General features: G+C 45.3%; 1 protein-coding gene across 2 annotated transcripts in view; it reads left to right on the forward strand.

Annotated features, from left to right (window-relative positions):
• LOC146205887 (uncharacterized) overlaps nt 1-17,353 on the forward strand; it is a 37,374-nt gene that overhangs the window by 12,902 nt on the left and 7,119 nt on the right. The window lies entirely within an intron of this gene.

Consider the following 17,353-nt stretch of genomic DNA (forward strand, 5'->3'; position numbering starts at 1 on the left):
TACTTAGGATAGTTAGTGACCGCAGATCCCGACCACGAAAGGGAAATAACTTGGAGAATACGATTGGCATGGAGCGCATGATTGGAAGGTATTCAAACGTTATGACAAGCAGCTTACCAGTATCGCTCAAGAGGAAAGTATACAACAGTTCCTTTTACCTGTACTCACCTATGGGGCTGAAACGTGGAGGCTAACCAAGAGAGTTCTACTTAAGTTGAGGACAACGCAGAGGGCCATGGAACTAAAAATGGTAGGTGCAACGTTAAGAGGTAGGAAGCGTTCAGAGTGGGTCAGAGAAATAACTCAAGTTACTGATATTCTAGTCGAAATTAAGAACAAGAAATGGGCATGGGCAGGGCATGTAGTGCGAAGAGAGTATAATCGATGGTCTGGATTCCGAGGGAAGGTAAGCGTAGCAGGGGGCGGCAGAAAATTAGGTGGGGGGATGAGATTAAGAAATTCGCAGGAGTCAAGTGGATGCAGCTAGCACAGGACTGGGTTAATTGGAAGAAAATGGGAGAGGCCTTCGCCCTGCAGTTGGTACAGTCCGGCTGATGATGATGATATGTCTCAAGATTTACGAGCTTTGCAAAAGCAAGACCAATCCACGGTGCTGTGATGTTAAGACTTCCCTGGAGGTTTCAACAGGGAGCCTACTACATTGGCTCTGTAAATCCCGAATATCTATAGCACCCCAAAAGTTAGCCTTGTACTATACTGTATTGAATAAAACTTTTACTCGTCACAGCGCACAAATGCAGAGAGCCTCACCATGCCCAATAAGTGCCAGTATATTCTTGCATTTCGCCTCCAAACGCCGATCTTTTCTCAATATTTTCGCCCCCTTTTCCTACATCCATATTGTCTACTCTTGAGGGTATTTACACTGAGGGTATTTACTATATGTACTATCAAGAATTATTGTCTTGTTCTGTCGGATTTACCTACACAAGCCTATAAGTACAAACACGAATGTTAGATCCTTTGGATTACACTCGGTCTATTCACCACCTGCATTGTATTGATTTTGTAAATAAATGTGTTTTTTTTTTTTTTTTTTGGGGGGGGAAAAAAAGAAAAACGATTGTTGGCGTAGCGCGTACAGCGCGTCTTTCTGGAAGTTAGAGATCGTCGGTTCTAAACCGACTGGTTCTGTTTTTGTCACTTGTTTCTCCTCGTTTTTTTTTTTTAAAGTAAATTAATGTTCTTGTTTTATTTCCTGGTACGTTGTTTTTGTCGTCAGTTTCACTTTTCCGTTCGAGGAGCCAATATTCAGCATTCTAGTGCTTATGCCACACTGACATCAAAATCAGGCAGAACTGAGGAACTTGCACCCGGTGGCGCTGCGTTTTACAATATAAGGCTCTATGTCAGGCGAAAACAATGCATGCTCGAGTATTTCACACACACACACACACACACACACACACACACACACACACACACACACACACACACACACACACACACACACACACACACACACACACACACACACACACACACACACACACACACACACACACACACACACACACACACACACACACACACACACACACACACACACACACACACACACACACACACACACACACACACACACACACACACACACACACACACACACACACACACACACACACACACACACACACACACACACACACACACACACACACACACACACACACACACACACACACACACACACACACACACACACACACACACACACACACACACACACACACACACACACACACACACACACACACACACACACACACACACACACACACACACACACACACACACACACACACACACACACACACACACACACACACACACACACACACACACACACACACACACACACACACACACACACACACACACACACACACACACACACACACACACACACACACACACACACACACACACACACACACACACACACACACACACACACGCACGCACGCACGCACGCACATGCAAACTGTTTTTAACGCGCTATTTCATGACGGTAGTCGACAATGCCAACATCCCCACCACGTTCTTTCAACGCACGTCGACAGAGGAAGATACGAGATGTGCAGTGTGGCCTATGTGGGGACACATCTGGCTGCTGCAAAACGATTCCTCCCATGACGCACGAATACCCTACTTCGAAATGTGTGCCTCAAAAATACACCACGGCCTGCGATTTCTACTTCTTCGAAGTGTCAAATTTCCAAGGGTAACGAATCTCAAATACTGAATACTGAGCTAAAAATTATCGAGTAAGAAATGGCTTGCTTTTAGTAAAAAGAAAGAAAATAGAATTGATTGAGCGACCGCCGTGAACGCGGCGTGAGTATCTCAACACCGCGAGCAGCGTCATGCTGACGACGCGGCGTGGGTATGCCCTTCTGAAGTCATACATCTAATACCCCTGTCACACGGACAGTTTCGATCCTCATTGAACTCGATCTGCATTCAACTGAATGCAGATCGAGGATGTCATACGGCAACTTTCAAGTGCAATCGAGCTCGATCCTGCTCGACTTCAAGCTGCTTCCTCAATCGCCCTTGAGATTTCAAGCACACTCGAAAGCGGTCGTCGACACCCTCGTAGCGCACATGAGGAAAATTTCTCAATGCTCATTGAAAACGCCCGTGGAGCATGGGATGCTTCAATCCTTCTTGAAAACCTCAATGCAGATCGAGTTCATGGAGGATTGAATGTGACCGTGTGACAGAGGTACAAGACTGCCAGACCCGCACCCTGCTCGAAAAAAAAAAAAAATACCAGGTTTAAAAAATATATACCGCATCGAACGAGCTCTGATTCCAAGAAAGAGCGGCTCGTCTGCATATTCTGTAATAAGCAATTTATGTTCGTGATCCTTTTAAAGAATTTTCCCTTACAGTTACCTCGTGCATCTCAAATAAACCTGCAGTTAATGCCGATACCACCGTCATCATTACTAGCCGAGTTCAATCCACTGAACGACAATGGCCTTTCAAAAGTTATTGTGAAAACAACAGCGTCGGCATTATAAATAGATGTCCGCAAACTTAACGAGTTCACAATTGCTTGCATGTGATCCTCGGCAACCTTCTAGGTAGAACGAGAGGAAGAAGATGGCTTACACGGTTTGAAAGAGCACTGAACAAGGGTATAGAGGGAGCTCTTTCATATTGGTAACCTTCAGAAGAGCGTGTTGTCGGGCTAGTTGGTTCTGCATAGTATATAAGAGAAATGCGCAACAACTTAAACAGGACACAGGAAGAAACACACACAACAGTTCACGAGCGCAACTACCAACTGTTTAATAGGGTGAATCAACAACAGCATATATACAGACAGGCAGAGAGCAGGCACACACATCACAAACACCGCAATTTTGCGCAAACGAATCAAGATATGAAAATTCAGCATCATAGATCTGCAACGAAGCATCACTTACGCAGCGATCAGATAGTTTCTTGACATGGAAGGCCTCTAAGACAAGCCGGGCTTTCACATTGGTACTCCTGCCTAGAATCTTTGTCATCTCAAATCTTGCCCTACACGTGCTAATGCAGGAAGAAATGTGCCTTACAAGGTTTGAATTTTTATCATTATTGTCTACATTTTTTTGCATGCTCCCGTAGCCGGTCATTAATGCAACGGCCAGTTTCGCCTACATAGGAACCTTCTGTCACGTTATCCATCTCCTGGCGCCCGATCTCTCGCTCTAATAGATTAAGAAATTAACCACACCCAGCTATACTGAGAACGTACGCCTGTTCATACCAGGAAGAATTCGCCCACGTCTAACTTGTTTACGTGAGTATTGATTCTTTTTTTCCTACGTCGGTATACCACGTTGCGTGTTTTCTTAAGCTCTGTATTTATAAGCCCTGAAATGGTTGTTTGCTCGGCTTCCAGTTTTCGCTAAACGCTGTGTGTTCGCCGTTTCCTTGGCGTGCAACACATTGGCGTGCTGCTGTTCCCGCAAACAAACTTAACTGCGTGCCGGCATGCGGCAGGGAGCGTGTTTATTGCAGCGAAGGAGCAGTTCGACCTTACTTTTGTTTTATAAAAGCGGTCGTTCCCAGTTTGTTTAGACATGCTACTGGAGGAGTAGTGTAAATAACGGCATTACCGCTAACACGGCCGCGGATAATTTGTGTTGTTTGCAATAACGAAATGACAAAGAAAAAAAAAACGGTCTTAAACGTTCTCCCGGTCTCTCATTTCCATGATGGGCTCGCCGACCGATGCTGTACGCTTCCACTCCTCCCTCTACCGCCCCCCCCCCCCCCTTTTTTTTTTTCGTCACTTTCTTTCCTTCCTCTGGATTTCTGCTCCTCCTGGCTATCTTCCAGCATGTTGCGTTGCCATGCAAACTGGTGAGATACATCGTTACAAAATGATCCTGCACAAGAAACGCTATGCCTATCAACTTTCTTTAGGATGTGCACTCAGCGTACCTCAGCACTAGCGATGCTTTGCACCTGCGAACCTCTCAGGACTATCGGGTCGTTTGTTGAACGCTTCTGATTCCCGTAAATTGCATTTTCGGTGCGCTTATCGCAGAATTTCAGGGGGACCAGTGCTGCCCACTACTAGGGCAGAGACTTGGAGAATCGTTGCCTTTCGTGCTACTCCAACCTGACGCACAGAAAAGGCGTTCTCTTTTCGCCAATGTACGGGTCGTTGTTGTACCGTGGCTGCTCTGCGTCGATTCTAGCTTCTTGCTGGCCCTGTGAGAAGACGGAGAAGACCGTCGTTGCGTTGCCTATGCTCTTGTCAGATGAAGTGCCCTTCCATCTTCGGAGGTCGCATTTCTTTCAGCGGCACCTCGATGGGTCCAGCGCGTAAGACAAGCGGATACGCATCTTGGCCGCACGCCGGCTCCTAACAGCAATCGATTGGCGTGGTCGATGACAACAAAGCATGCCGCCAAAAGAGCTTGAGTGCGCTGTGGAAACTGATAGACAGTCAGGTGGTCGATCAAATGACAAGCACTGCGTAATGAAAATATCGACACCATAGCAGCGACGGTAACGATGCGGGGGTGGATTCTTGGAGCAATGCCCTTGCAGTCCGCGATCTATCTCCCCGGGCGAAAGCCGCGCAGTTTTGTCTCGTGCGAAATCCTGGGGCTAGCTGATTCATTTTTGCTCCCCTTGAACCTCGCTGTCTGCTTGCGGGCATTTAGAAGCGTGCGTTGCGCAGGCGCAAAGCCCGTCCCGAGTAATGTCTCGTGCGGGCACTCACCCAGAGGGATGTGCAACTGGGGATGTTTTCGATAAACCGAAAGCTGCCCTTCCTGGAGCTGAACTCCTAAGTCAGATAAATTGCGCTGGTTTCAGGAGTGCGTCTCGAACTATTTTTTTTTCTTCATGCGCGGAGACAGAATGAAAGGGGCTTGCTATCAGTCACAAGTCTGCGAGAAAAAAAAAAGAAAAAAAAAAAAGAAACTCTAAGCGGATGATCGTCGATATCTCCGGGCTAGCAACTGAGTTCTTGACGAAACTTGGTTGAGAAAAAAAAAAAAAAAAAAAAGAGTAAGAACTTTGATGCCGCGCACATTTAGTTCGTGCTCTGAATTGGAATGCTGTATTCCTCTTTCTGCACACATCTCCTATATACTGAGTTAGTTCCCAGATGCTATAGGCCTGGCAAACATTTTAGGACAGCCTATGAAGTACCAGTGGGTCAAGCTATCGCGCCCTTGGAGGTAAAATCTCGCAGGCGGTTTTGTCAGATGTCTTAAAGCCCATTTTGCCTGCTACATCTTCGTTCTCGGCGCACAACATTTTTTCGGTAAAATATAGTTAGGTAGAAATGGTTGCATGACAGGATAACATGATCCGGATTAGAAATTTGCGTACAGGGCATGACAGCGCAGCCTTCCGGCAGCCGAACGGCGTTTCGCTTCACGGTACATTGATGTGATTGTATCTGGAAGCAGCAGAACATCGGCGCACAAGTTGAAAAAGTAGCTAAATGAAGGTCTTCTTCAAGACCAGGTATGCCAGGTGTCCCAGCTAAATGTAACCAAAATTTTAATGAGCATTAGGCGAGTGAAATTAACTGAGCGCTGTTCAGAGCAGTGTGGTCTTTTTTGCAGTTTTTTTTTTTTTTTGTTCTGCAAGGTTAGTTAATCAGTAGATGCTAATTAACTGACATTTAAAACACTGGCTTATGGAAGAAAGTGTCATTTCGCAAGTTCAATAGACGATCAGAAACTGGAGACTAAAATGTTTACGACGAGATTTATTTACGTAGGTCTTTTTGCCGGCCTAGCTAAAGTGAATGTGCGCGATACACGGAAGCAACCGCGTGGTGCGGTACAATTTTAGCACTCAAGACGCGCTCTTTGCGCACAATATGCATTCGTCTCTAAAGCGCTGTCCTGGAATCGGCTTTGGGTTTCCGTGGACACAACACAATCGCTAGCAAAACCTCGCCCGCCGGTGGACCGCAAAAAGGACAGTAAATAGCATCTTGGTGCAAACAATCCAGTCTGCAAATTTTAATTTGAAAGCATGCATGCCAAGAAGACAAAAACCGTTTGTCGTGTGTCAAGACTAGGCCACCTACCGCCTGGCAGGTAAGAAGAGCGCCTGCCACCTACTACACAAGTGGCAAAGTTAGGAGAGGGAAATCGCCCCTTTCCTCTTGTAAGGCAGAGACGAAACACCTGGATATAACGAGTCTTTTTGTGCTCATTAATTAATTCGCGGAGTCCGAAAGACTGTCGCACAGTGTTGCCAATTTAGCGGTTTTCCGGCTAAATTTAGCGGGTTTTTACATTATTTAGCGGGCAAAAGTCTTGTACTGCGGGAGGCGGAATTTTTAGCGGTTTTTAAGCCTTTCTGGCGATTTTTTGGTGGTTTTTGGTACTTCTATAGATTTTATTTCTGAACCGTAAACGTGTCTTAAAATTCTAGTCGCGTCTGCGAGAAAACGTCACCATGTGAGCGCATGACGTCGGTGGGATGCCGCTATGCTACAGTGCGGAACATTGGAACACACCATGACTCGATTTCTGCGGCACTTTTGAGCCTAATCCATGCCTAATCCTCGAACCTGCAGGGTAAATGCTGCTCAGACTACGAACTGCCACCAAATTTAGTTCGAAAGATCGGCACGATGGAGGCGTACGCTGCCAAAAGCGCAGGAAGCCCACCTGTACCTGGTACCAGCAGTACGAGTGGTCAGTCGCTTGCAGATGAAGCATCTTTCTGTGATTGTGCCTGCAGTCAGGCAGGACTCAGCAGTGTCTAGTCAGTTACTTTCCATTTCAGAAATTTAAAAAAAAGAATAGTTTTTAGAACTTTAACGTATATTATCATGTATGCAGCCTCTAGTCGATAAATAATATATTCAACGGTGTTTAGTCGGAAAAGAAAAAGTGCGATCTTTCTTTTTATATTATTAGTTATATTTGTTTGCAAACTGAATAAAATGCTCAAAAATGAACTTTCTGGCACAAAAAAAAAAAAAAATACATTTAGCGGTTTTTAGCGGGTTTTGGGAGTTCCTGTTGCGGGTTTTTTATTTTTGAGTTGGCAACACTGCTGTCGCATTTCTTCTGCGTCAATTCAATTGATCACTGAAATTTTTCGAAGCGATGTTCAGCGGAAAACCCTCCGTTGTCCCGTCGGCGTGCGGCGTCCTGTCGAGAAAATAGTGCTTAGTCGGTTGGGTCATGACGACAGCGCCATATATGACCTCGCTTGAAAATTTCAAACATCAACAACGCTTACGTGGAACGTATGAGTGATTAGTATAGAAATTAATTACACTTAAAGAAAAATATTAAAATGTAAACAGTTTCAGAGTTACAGCCGAAACTCGAACCCACGACCTTCCAAGCCCGACACACTACCAACTAAGCAGCGCAAAGCTAGGGTTTATATTCATGTCACGTGGCATTTTGCCCAAAGCGATGTCTTATGATTGTATACTAATGAGTTTGCGTGTGTTTAGACACAACCAGAGGCCTATATATATGTTTTTTTTTTTTCATGACGGCCTACAATTTCAGGATTGACACCTTCTTCCTGTAGCCAATATTTAAAAAGCTAACTAATTAGCCTCTGTTGATTATTGAGTTTGCGGCAGGAGAAAAAAAGTGCTTCAGACGGTCCGACATGACTTTCAACAGAACTCAGTTGGTTTCGGTCGCTTAGAAAACTGTTCTTTTTTCTTAACTTGGGTGCATTTTGCCGGGACGGCCAGTATATATGTACTCTGCTCTCCGGCTCTGGGTTCCTATAAGCGAACGAAACCATGCTGTTGAAGAGTCGTTATAACGTTCTCATGAGCTCCGAATCTTAGCTGCTAAAGGCGAACAGTACACTGTAAGAAGAACATCAAATAAAGGATAGTACAGGGCCGACCGCTCTTAGCTGGAACATGGTTTCTGTCTTCAAAGCTCCATTACGCCAAACCCGGCTGCGTATTGAAGCAAAATAACGCAAGCGTAGAGAGACCTGCAGTCCGTGCCTTGAAGAGCCTGCCAATTAGCTTCAATACGCGACCGGGCCGATGTGCCTTGAAGACAGCAGCCGTGCTCAATGTAAGAGTGGACGACCCTGCACCTATCTATAACATCATCACTTCAGGTGCGTCGGCTTGTTCTTGCTTTATTTATTTAAATATACTGTAGGCCTTTTCGGGACATGGAGAAGTGGTTATACAACATATATTTATACAAAATGCATGACGCAAGATTCACGTTCTTACTTCGAGAACATCAAAAAATAAAAAAGAGGCAGTTAAACTAGAAATTCAATCACCCTGAACCTAATTAACATATAAATCTGCTGTCACGAACACTGCCGCATTCAAGGGAAAATTATTTCAGCAAAAATGATGATTCGAGACATTGAGTAGTTGTGGATATTAATTTGTTCTATAAAAATGCCCGAAAAGAGGTCGAAAATATTGAGAATTTAGTATTTTAACGCGGCGTGAAAGAGGACCTATAATATTTCAAGTTGACGTGATTTTGAGCTGTGACTGCGTTCGTAAAAGTGTGCCACTTGCGAATTGGTTAGTAGCACTAGTCTGTTGTAAATAATCTCAGGAAGAAAAATTTACTGCTGATTACTGTATTCTATCTTTAATTAAGTTATTTTGATAGGGGCTCCAGGCTGTATCGGCTTATTCTAAAATTGATGCGATGAGTGTGTTATAAGCGCTGAGGTTATTAATATTATTTTCCTTTTGCTTTCAAACAAAGTGTTTTGCTCTCAAATGAAGTTAAACGTTGAGGAAATCTGTCCGGGTACTTTATTAATTGTACTTCTTAACATATGTGTCGCCAAGCATATATTGAAAACGTGGTGGCTGTGAATACCATGCTTGTTTATGTCTTGCTCTGGTTCGTGCCCCAAGCCATACACTGATCGAGTCCAGAGAATAGTGAAGCTGAATTTTGCCTTCCAACTTTTTGACGCCTTAATATATGACACAATCGCCCGTAAAACGGTGAAGTTGAACAAATGAGAGGACACCCTGAAGTGAATCTCATTTATGTAAATTAGTAATAAGGTAGGTGCACTGTGAAACATCTGACCTTTGGGGTATACGCCTGACTGAGATTCTTGATTTATCCGGATTCCAGATTTATCTATACTATATGCATCTTCCCCATTCTCTAAATAACTGGAAGCCGATGAAACTATGCTAAATTCTACGCTAAAAGCTAATGACTTTCAGCAGAGTGGGACGCTGAGCCAGTTGGTACATATTTGCAGAGATTAAAACCAGTGGAAGAACGCAGACACAGAGAGGTGCACAAGGCAACACACGCTGGCCCAACATTGTCCTGTGTGCCTCTCTGTGTCTACGTCCTTCCGCTAGTTTTAATCTCTACAAATCTCTGCTAATGACTTGGTAACTTCGTAGTCATGTGACACAAAATCGAACTCTTAAATGAAATTAACTACTGGGTCTAGCTGAATGCCTTTATTAGCGTGAGTAATTTAAACAAGCCGCGTTGCATTCGAAAGTCCTATTCCAAAACCGTGTTCTCTTTCATGAATGCGGCTATTAGTTTCTAAGCAAGAGATAATGACTTTGAGTAATATGTATTTCATAACTTTGGAGCCTGTGCTTGTTAACGATACCGATCCATAGTTACTCAATTCAAATTTGGATCCCGATTTGTGTACTGAAATTATTTTTCCATACCACCAGTCACCAAATATCACTAATGCTTACAAAGATCTTGTGTAAATTTCATCCTGTAATGTTAATCTTCCTTCATGGAGTTATTTGGAACATATATTTGTGAAGGCCATGGACGGGTGTATAGCCGGGCCCGCTATTTCCTTAAACCATCTCCCTTATCTCTGTTTCTTTACGCGCGGTTTCAAAAGACTGCAGGCAAAAATTTTAGCAGTTATAGGTTTTGCACAGACATTGTTAAAACTTCGTGTAAAAATCAACTGATAGCTGCTGTAGAAACATATGCATATGTGGATTCGCGAAATAGCCTCTAAAAGAGTGCCGAATTTATCATTTCAATCTCACCTCAGAATTGTTATCCGCGATCGTCCCCACATTCTGTAAGTGTGGGGAAAATGGCAACAGAAAAGATATGAGAGCAGAACGGAAGAGTGATGCTTTAACATGGTTCGAAAGAAAACATAGTTCGCAAAAAGCCTGTGCTCTGATTCATGTAACTGAGCTAAAAATATGATAGGTTTTTAACTTGCATCAAGTAAACGTGCGAAAGTATATGTTTAGCTTAGTCGGCTCATGGTTTTATTTGCAAGGCGAAAGCCTTTCTAGGCTCGTGGAACAAAATCCCGTGAGCGAGAGTTGTGCGCGAGATGTGCACGGGATTTGTGCGTCGGATCTGTGCACTGATATGTCACCTGTCAATCAATCATTCTGATGACGCCATCAGAAAAATGAAAATCCGGTCTCCACCGGGAATCGAACCTCCATCCCTCGGATCTTCAGCCGAGCGCTTGAAGCAACTGCGCCACGCCCGGGATCATGAAATGCTCATCATAATTCTCCTTCTCTACCCTGAGGATGATAGTAGCGATGACAATTAATGACGTTGCAATTAGTGATAATGACAATAATGACTGTAGCAACGATAATGACGGTGCATTTAGTTGATAATAATAGTGAGAGCAAAGGTAATGCATCTTGTGAAGCAGCAACTCTCCGGTTTTTGCATTTATACAGTGTAGATTCCACAGTGCTCTCGCAATTTTTTTTTTAGAAGTTGATGGAGGCGAAGAAGTACAATGCACGGCGCCGGAGAGTAGCAGGACAACAAGTAGGGTGATCGGCGGCAGCGATAGCCACGAAGTTTCGTATTCGCTTCCGTCGAAAAACTATTGAGTTTGAATCCGCTCGACTCCAACGGTTTTCTCTTTTCGTTTGACTGTTGCCATGCTGTTGCTATGCTGTTGCTATGCTGTTTCTAAGCTGTTGCTATGCTGTTGTTATGCTGTTGCTATGCTGTTGCTATGCTAGGTTGACAATGACACGTCAAAGACAAGGGACGCACCGAACCGGTGAACCGATTAGACCTTGGGAGGTTATACTTTCGCCCTAAGAGCGCAAAACGTGTTTCCTTGTTTTGACGGCGGACTGGTTTCATAAATTCCACCTTTTCGTTCTGCTGCCACGTTTGCCAGTCATGACGCCTCTCTTATGCACTGGTACAAAGAATAGCTCATATGCTGCAGTGAGTTTGGTATCCTGGGCCAAGGTGTAAGCAACGATGTGAGTGGTTATAGGACGCCACTCGAATGAGGGGTGACAATTAGTAGACTAGTCCGATAGTGGAGGATTCCCCGCACCACATGAGTGCCGTAAGATAGAAAGAAAGAAGAGAAGTACAAATAAAACAAATCGGACTAGTACCTAGAGAGACAGTTTTAAAATAAAACAACAAATTAAGAGTGATACATAAAGCTTTGTCTAGCATGCAGCCTCCCACAATCAGCACTCGGCGGCATATATTCCACCTTGTTCTTTTTTTGTTCTCCTGTCTTCTCTTCTTTCTCCTCTTCTCCTTTCTTTCTTTCTTAGATTTTCTCTTCTGTTTTCTGCTGTATGCTGCTTTCTCGAGTTGTGACAATGCGTAGCGACAGTGAGTAGTGAATGAGTAGCGCCAATAAAGTTTCTTATAGTGACTCTCAAGGCCTCTCATAGGGGCAACAGGGAAGCGAGGAAGGAAGTGCGAAAAGTAAAAAAAAAGTGTGTTTTCAAGCTGCCGCCATCAAACGCATGGGCACAATGAGAGGGAAACTTTGACGCTATATTTGCGGCAATAGCAGTAGCCATTGTGGCCCGCTCGAGCCAACGATACCGTACGGTCCACTGCAGTCGAACACGGTACTGTGAGCAGTCTGTGTCTGACATCAAAAAGAAAGAAAAAAATGCCGCGGAACTGCAAAAAAAAGAAGTAAATTTCTTCTCCTGTTCTTAGACATTGTGAGAGGCTTGCCTTTCAAGTCCCTGTGCAAAAGTGCGATCAATCTCTCGCACCTGTTGCATGTGCGAGGCAGGAGGCGACAACACCACTGCGCTGTTGCTCCACCTTCTTTTATGCGAGTGTTTGAAGACGCCTATGTAATCACAAGTGCACAGGCTTTCTCAGACTTCCATTGCGAGACCAGCGCCTTTGTAATAAGCTTTTTTACTTTTTTTTTCTGTTTCTCGCTACCTTATTGCTGCAACACATGATCTGTTTCGTTTTATCTGTTAGTGCTTTGCGGAGTCCATAGCGAAGACAGATCTTGCTGCAAGGATATAGCATTGTAGGAATGAAGTGTGCTTTTCTTTTAGAAGCACTGCTTCAAAGACTAATTCGCTTTCGGCACGCCACAGGCACAGGGACTTTAAGTGATTTGGGTGTCAAATTAACGCCACTGACCATACGAGAGAGCGTAGCGAAATAATTAAGCGCCTAGAGCTGGCTATAATTACGGCATCTGCAGTTCTTTAGCGTAGACGCCAGTTTCCGATACCGTTTTTTTTTTCTGCATGGATCATATTTCAATAAAGCTACCCCGGTTAGGATCTTTTGCTCAATGCCTCTCAATTTTAGGTGAGCAGGATTAATGTAGAGATGAACTACGATGCGGTACTTTGACCATTTCCCTTCCCTCAGCTTCACGTTCACTCTTAAACGGAAGAACTGCGCGGTGTATACACTAACAGGCTCTCCGGGATGCTACTGTATGCCGAGCAAGCTAGGGGCCTCAGCGTGCGCAGTCGGATGAAATGATCCTCATCGCGCGAGAAGGGTACAACAGCGAAATGGACCCCTCGACACAGAGGTCGATCTTTGCCCGCAAAGTTTCTGTGGCTTCAATTTGGCGTCGGGGCCTCTCGAAGAAGCATCGCGGCGGCAGGGAGCGGGTCGAGCCTTCGGTTTGATGGAGCACTTGCGCCAACTCCGCGACCTGAACAGCCGGGTGCACACGCAGGCGGCGAGTGAATGACGAACGACGGAGGAAAGCCGCCTCGCCGCCGAATTCTCCGAGACGGGACCGAGGGAGGATTTTCCCTGGGCCTCGCGCCTGACAGGCGATCTCTCCTGAGGTGCCGGTGGACGCCGTCGGGCGAGCTTTCGTGAGCCGGCCGCAGCGTCTCTCGAGGCTTGAGAGCGGCGCCCGTTAACTCGCCTAAGCGAAATATGCTGAAATGTGACATGGGTTTCTAGCGCGCAGCAGCACCGCAAACACTGCACCGAAAGCAGCCACAGACCACAGTTCTTTAAACAGCTGGGGGGTTCTTAGCCGGTGTGCTAGACTGAAGCATTTCACTGTACAGCAGCCATGTTTCATATACTAAATGGTTGCGTTTTTAGCGAAGCGTACGCAGCTCGTTCGGTCGAAGTGACGTTGCCGTTGTCGCAACCCAGAACTGCAAAAAAAAAAAAAACAACAACAACAACAAGTTGGGAAAAAAATACGCACGTGATTTCGTATCAAAATTATGACTCAACCGTTCTTTGTGCAGCGTTCAAGGTGTGCCATACCATTTCGCTTCCGACTTGGCATCCATATGATATAGTCAAGTTGAAAGCTAGTCAATCGGAATACGAAACGGCGACGTATGTACCTCCAATTATATGACATTCATTGCAAGCGTATAGATGTCCAAGGAGAAGTGAGACAGATACTGCGCCTTCCTTTCCCCAAAAATGAAACCATCTGAAGACTTTCGACACTTTGCCCAACTTTGTGCCAGTCTCTTAATGCCAAAAATCCGGGATATGCAAAGGCGGTTTTAAATGCGCTATCGCGTCTACTCTTAATCTTCCTAATTTTTTCTCGCTGCTAGCTGGGTCCAACGTATGTCTTTCCATCATCGAAACCGCCGACACATTGAATACTACTTCTGCAGTTAGTGCTCTGGTCAGTGCGACAGTATTTTGCTGCCGCAGTAGATCACCCCACTACTCTTTCCAAGGTTACATGATGCACTCAACTAATCTAGGATGATTTTTTTTTCTTATCTTCCAGCCTAACGAAACATCTGCTGAAAGAGCTAGCCTATCCTGGCAAGCAGAGGACTTAGTGCAATGACAAGAAACAAAGAAGAACTAGTGTTACGGATCCTTCCCGGTGCCAAGGACGAATTTAGCATTCCTTCCTACCCTCCCCTTGCTAGGAAAAAAAATTTACTCACGAAAACACGGCTGAAAAAAAAAATTATTTTTGACGAACAAAGCTGAACTTGCCCATGCATGATTCAAATGGTACCGCCCCTACGATCCAACCTTTCGGTCCTTAAAGCCGTCCCTTGTCAGGTTCCTTATTTCTTATTTCTATGTAGTCAATCGAAGGAGGTGAACAGAAAGCATTGAAACATGAGGGGGAAATTTTGCTTCGTCCTCTAGAGAAATTCCAGCTGACTGACCAGCGAGGCAGCGCGGAAACATTTTTCTTTTGCTTTTTCTTCTTGCACGAGTCTGCAAGGAACAAATTTTTTTTTCATGAGCTCCACACAATCTACCATGCAGCTATGGCACTCCTTTGTCCTTCCTGAAACTATATAAGCGTCTGCGGATGCACACTGGAGTGTTTGTGCGCTTGCTCGTGGTAGCTACTGGAGCTGACCTTGGATCCTCGTCTCAAGTAACGTCGTCGTCGAGGATAGTTGGGTGCTTTCCATGCAAACCAACGTGTAACCACGCTGCCGCTGGAGAGGAACATCCGATACAACCTGCGCTAGTTATGCTGTTTGGGGCTATTCCGAGTCTGCAAAATTTTAAAAAAGAAAAACAGAAAATAGCAATAACAGGAAATGGTAAAAAAAAAACGGCAGGTCATTCTTCAAACTGATATTTGTCAGATGAAAACATGAAGGTCCTGAGAGAACGTGATATAGGGAACGCGGGAAACAACAGTAGGAGCGGCCGTGCAATGAGGAATGGGCCACCCGAGGAGGAGCAGCGCACCATAGCAAATGACGAGGGGAAGCGAGACATGTGCAAACATGTGCCGGACGAGCGAGCCGACTCGATCAGTATGGACGGCGGACATGAGCGCCGAGCCCAGCACATCGGCTGTCGTCGAGGGTCGAGGAGGAAAGAGTTGCGCTTAAATATTCAACCTCGCCGCGCGGAGCCCACCGTGCACCCCTGTCGAAAAAGTCAAGGCCGCGATCATCGCTAGCAGTGCTCGGACACGCCGAGGAGCGGCGGCGGCTGCCCCGACGCCAACAAAAATGAAATCGATTCTCCTTGGCTGCACGCGAGGCAATCCGAACCCGGACAAGCTGCAAGAGACGCCCGCCGTCTTCGTTCACGCGAGCCCCCTTCCGGGAACGCGGTCGGCATGCGAAGGACACGAGAATATGCGCGATGCGCTTCCTTCAATACGCCCGCTGTACACTGCTGATGCGCTCTTTTCACCGCCGCGCTCACCCGTTCTCGTTCAGGCGGCGGAAATTTCAGAAGGTTCTGCACGTTCAATTTAAGAAACAAGCGGCTACATGAACACGCAAAAAAGGAGAGAGATGCGCCCTTATCGTCGTTCTCTCTCTTCTTTCGTGTGTGCTTTGCTTCCTTTAATTTTAACGTTTCAGAAAAAAAAGAGTGCAGAACTCGAAGGAAACCAGTTGAGCACGAAGGAATCCGCTAAACATTGCAAGGGGAATACATCCGAACAATGTTTTCTACAACGCATCCATTGCCCACACGTGCCTACCGGTAAAAACTCCGTTCAAGCGGTGATAGTTTGACGGTTTAGCTACTGATCTTGGATTGACCGGAGCACGCGTGACATAGCTTATAAGGGCAAGCTTGCTTGTCAGTGGAAGCGAACGTCAGCGATCGGGGGCAGTTGAGCGATTGTGAAATGATGAATAATAAGTAATAAGACGATTCCTGTTGAGCAGAAACCGAATAACCTTCATTTCGTGTTTTGCCAGATGATGAGAAGATACAAAGTAACGAGATAAGCTATGTAGACGACTTGGAACAGGTTGTTTGTGTGGATGACAATGCAAACAAGCATTTAACATTTACGTACGCTATGCATAGCGTAAAACGCGCGGACACCTGCAGCCTCGCAATATCGCCACCACAAATTAACAATTCAAAACGCTAAAGGCGGAAATGAAAAGATAAAGTCCGCTGAAAACGCTCCCCCCCCCCCCCCCCCCCTCTTCTCCTTGAATCTCTGACACACTTTAGTGAAGCATGAAGCACAAATCCTTAAATAGAAACGCAAGACAGCAAGCAATTCGCACACGCGACGCGAACCTGGTGGAGTGGTCTTGCTCGACAATGGAATACAAGCACAAAAACCGACTGATAGAAGTGATCTGAGCAACCTTGCAAAAAATATTGGTCGTCAGCACTAATTTTTTGATTATCGATGAGCCCAATGCTCACATGATAGTGTGGTAGATAAGCACGACAAAGGTACATGTACTTGCCTCAGGTACATGTACTTGCATCGCTTAATTCCCCACATGAAAACCATGTTAAGCTTTCTTGAGGGCAGCAAGCAGAGTTGCACTGTATTGAAGCACCCCCGTCGTCTTGTCAGGATTATGCACTTTATCGCAAATAAATTTTGTTACTAAGTTTCTGGTAAAGATGAGTCAGACCGAGTAAATATTTCGTCAAATTCGACCGAAACGCCACAAGGTCAACAAATTCTACGAACGAGGATTAGTTAGGTATAACAAACACGACCTGCTAACATTATAAAGGGGAAAACGCGGAGCAATAGTGCTCAAAAAGTATAGATGATCAATGGGACTGAGGTGGCAGAGTATGCGTCGGCATTATTTTTCTACCTGAGCAGAGCAGAGGATGCGGCTGACGGGTTCATACTGTGCGAGTGGGTGGCGAGATCCAGTCCG

The sequence above is a fragment of the Amblyomma maculatum genome, chromosome 1, assembly GCF_055883805.1.
Source record: "Amblyomma maculatum isolate TAMU_Amacu chromosome 1, ASM5588380v1, whole genome shotgun sequence".
Taxonomy (NCBI): Eukaryota; Metazoa; Arthropoda; class Arachnida; order Ixodida; family Ixodidae; genus Amblyomma; species Amblyomma maculatum.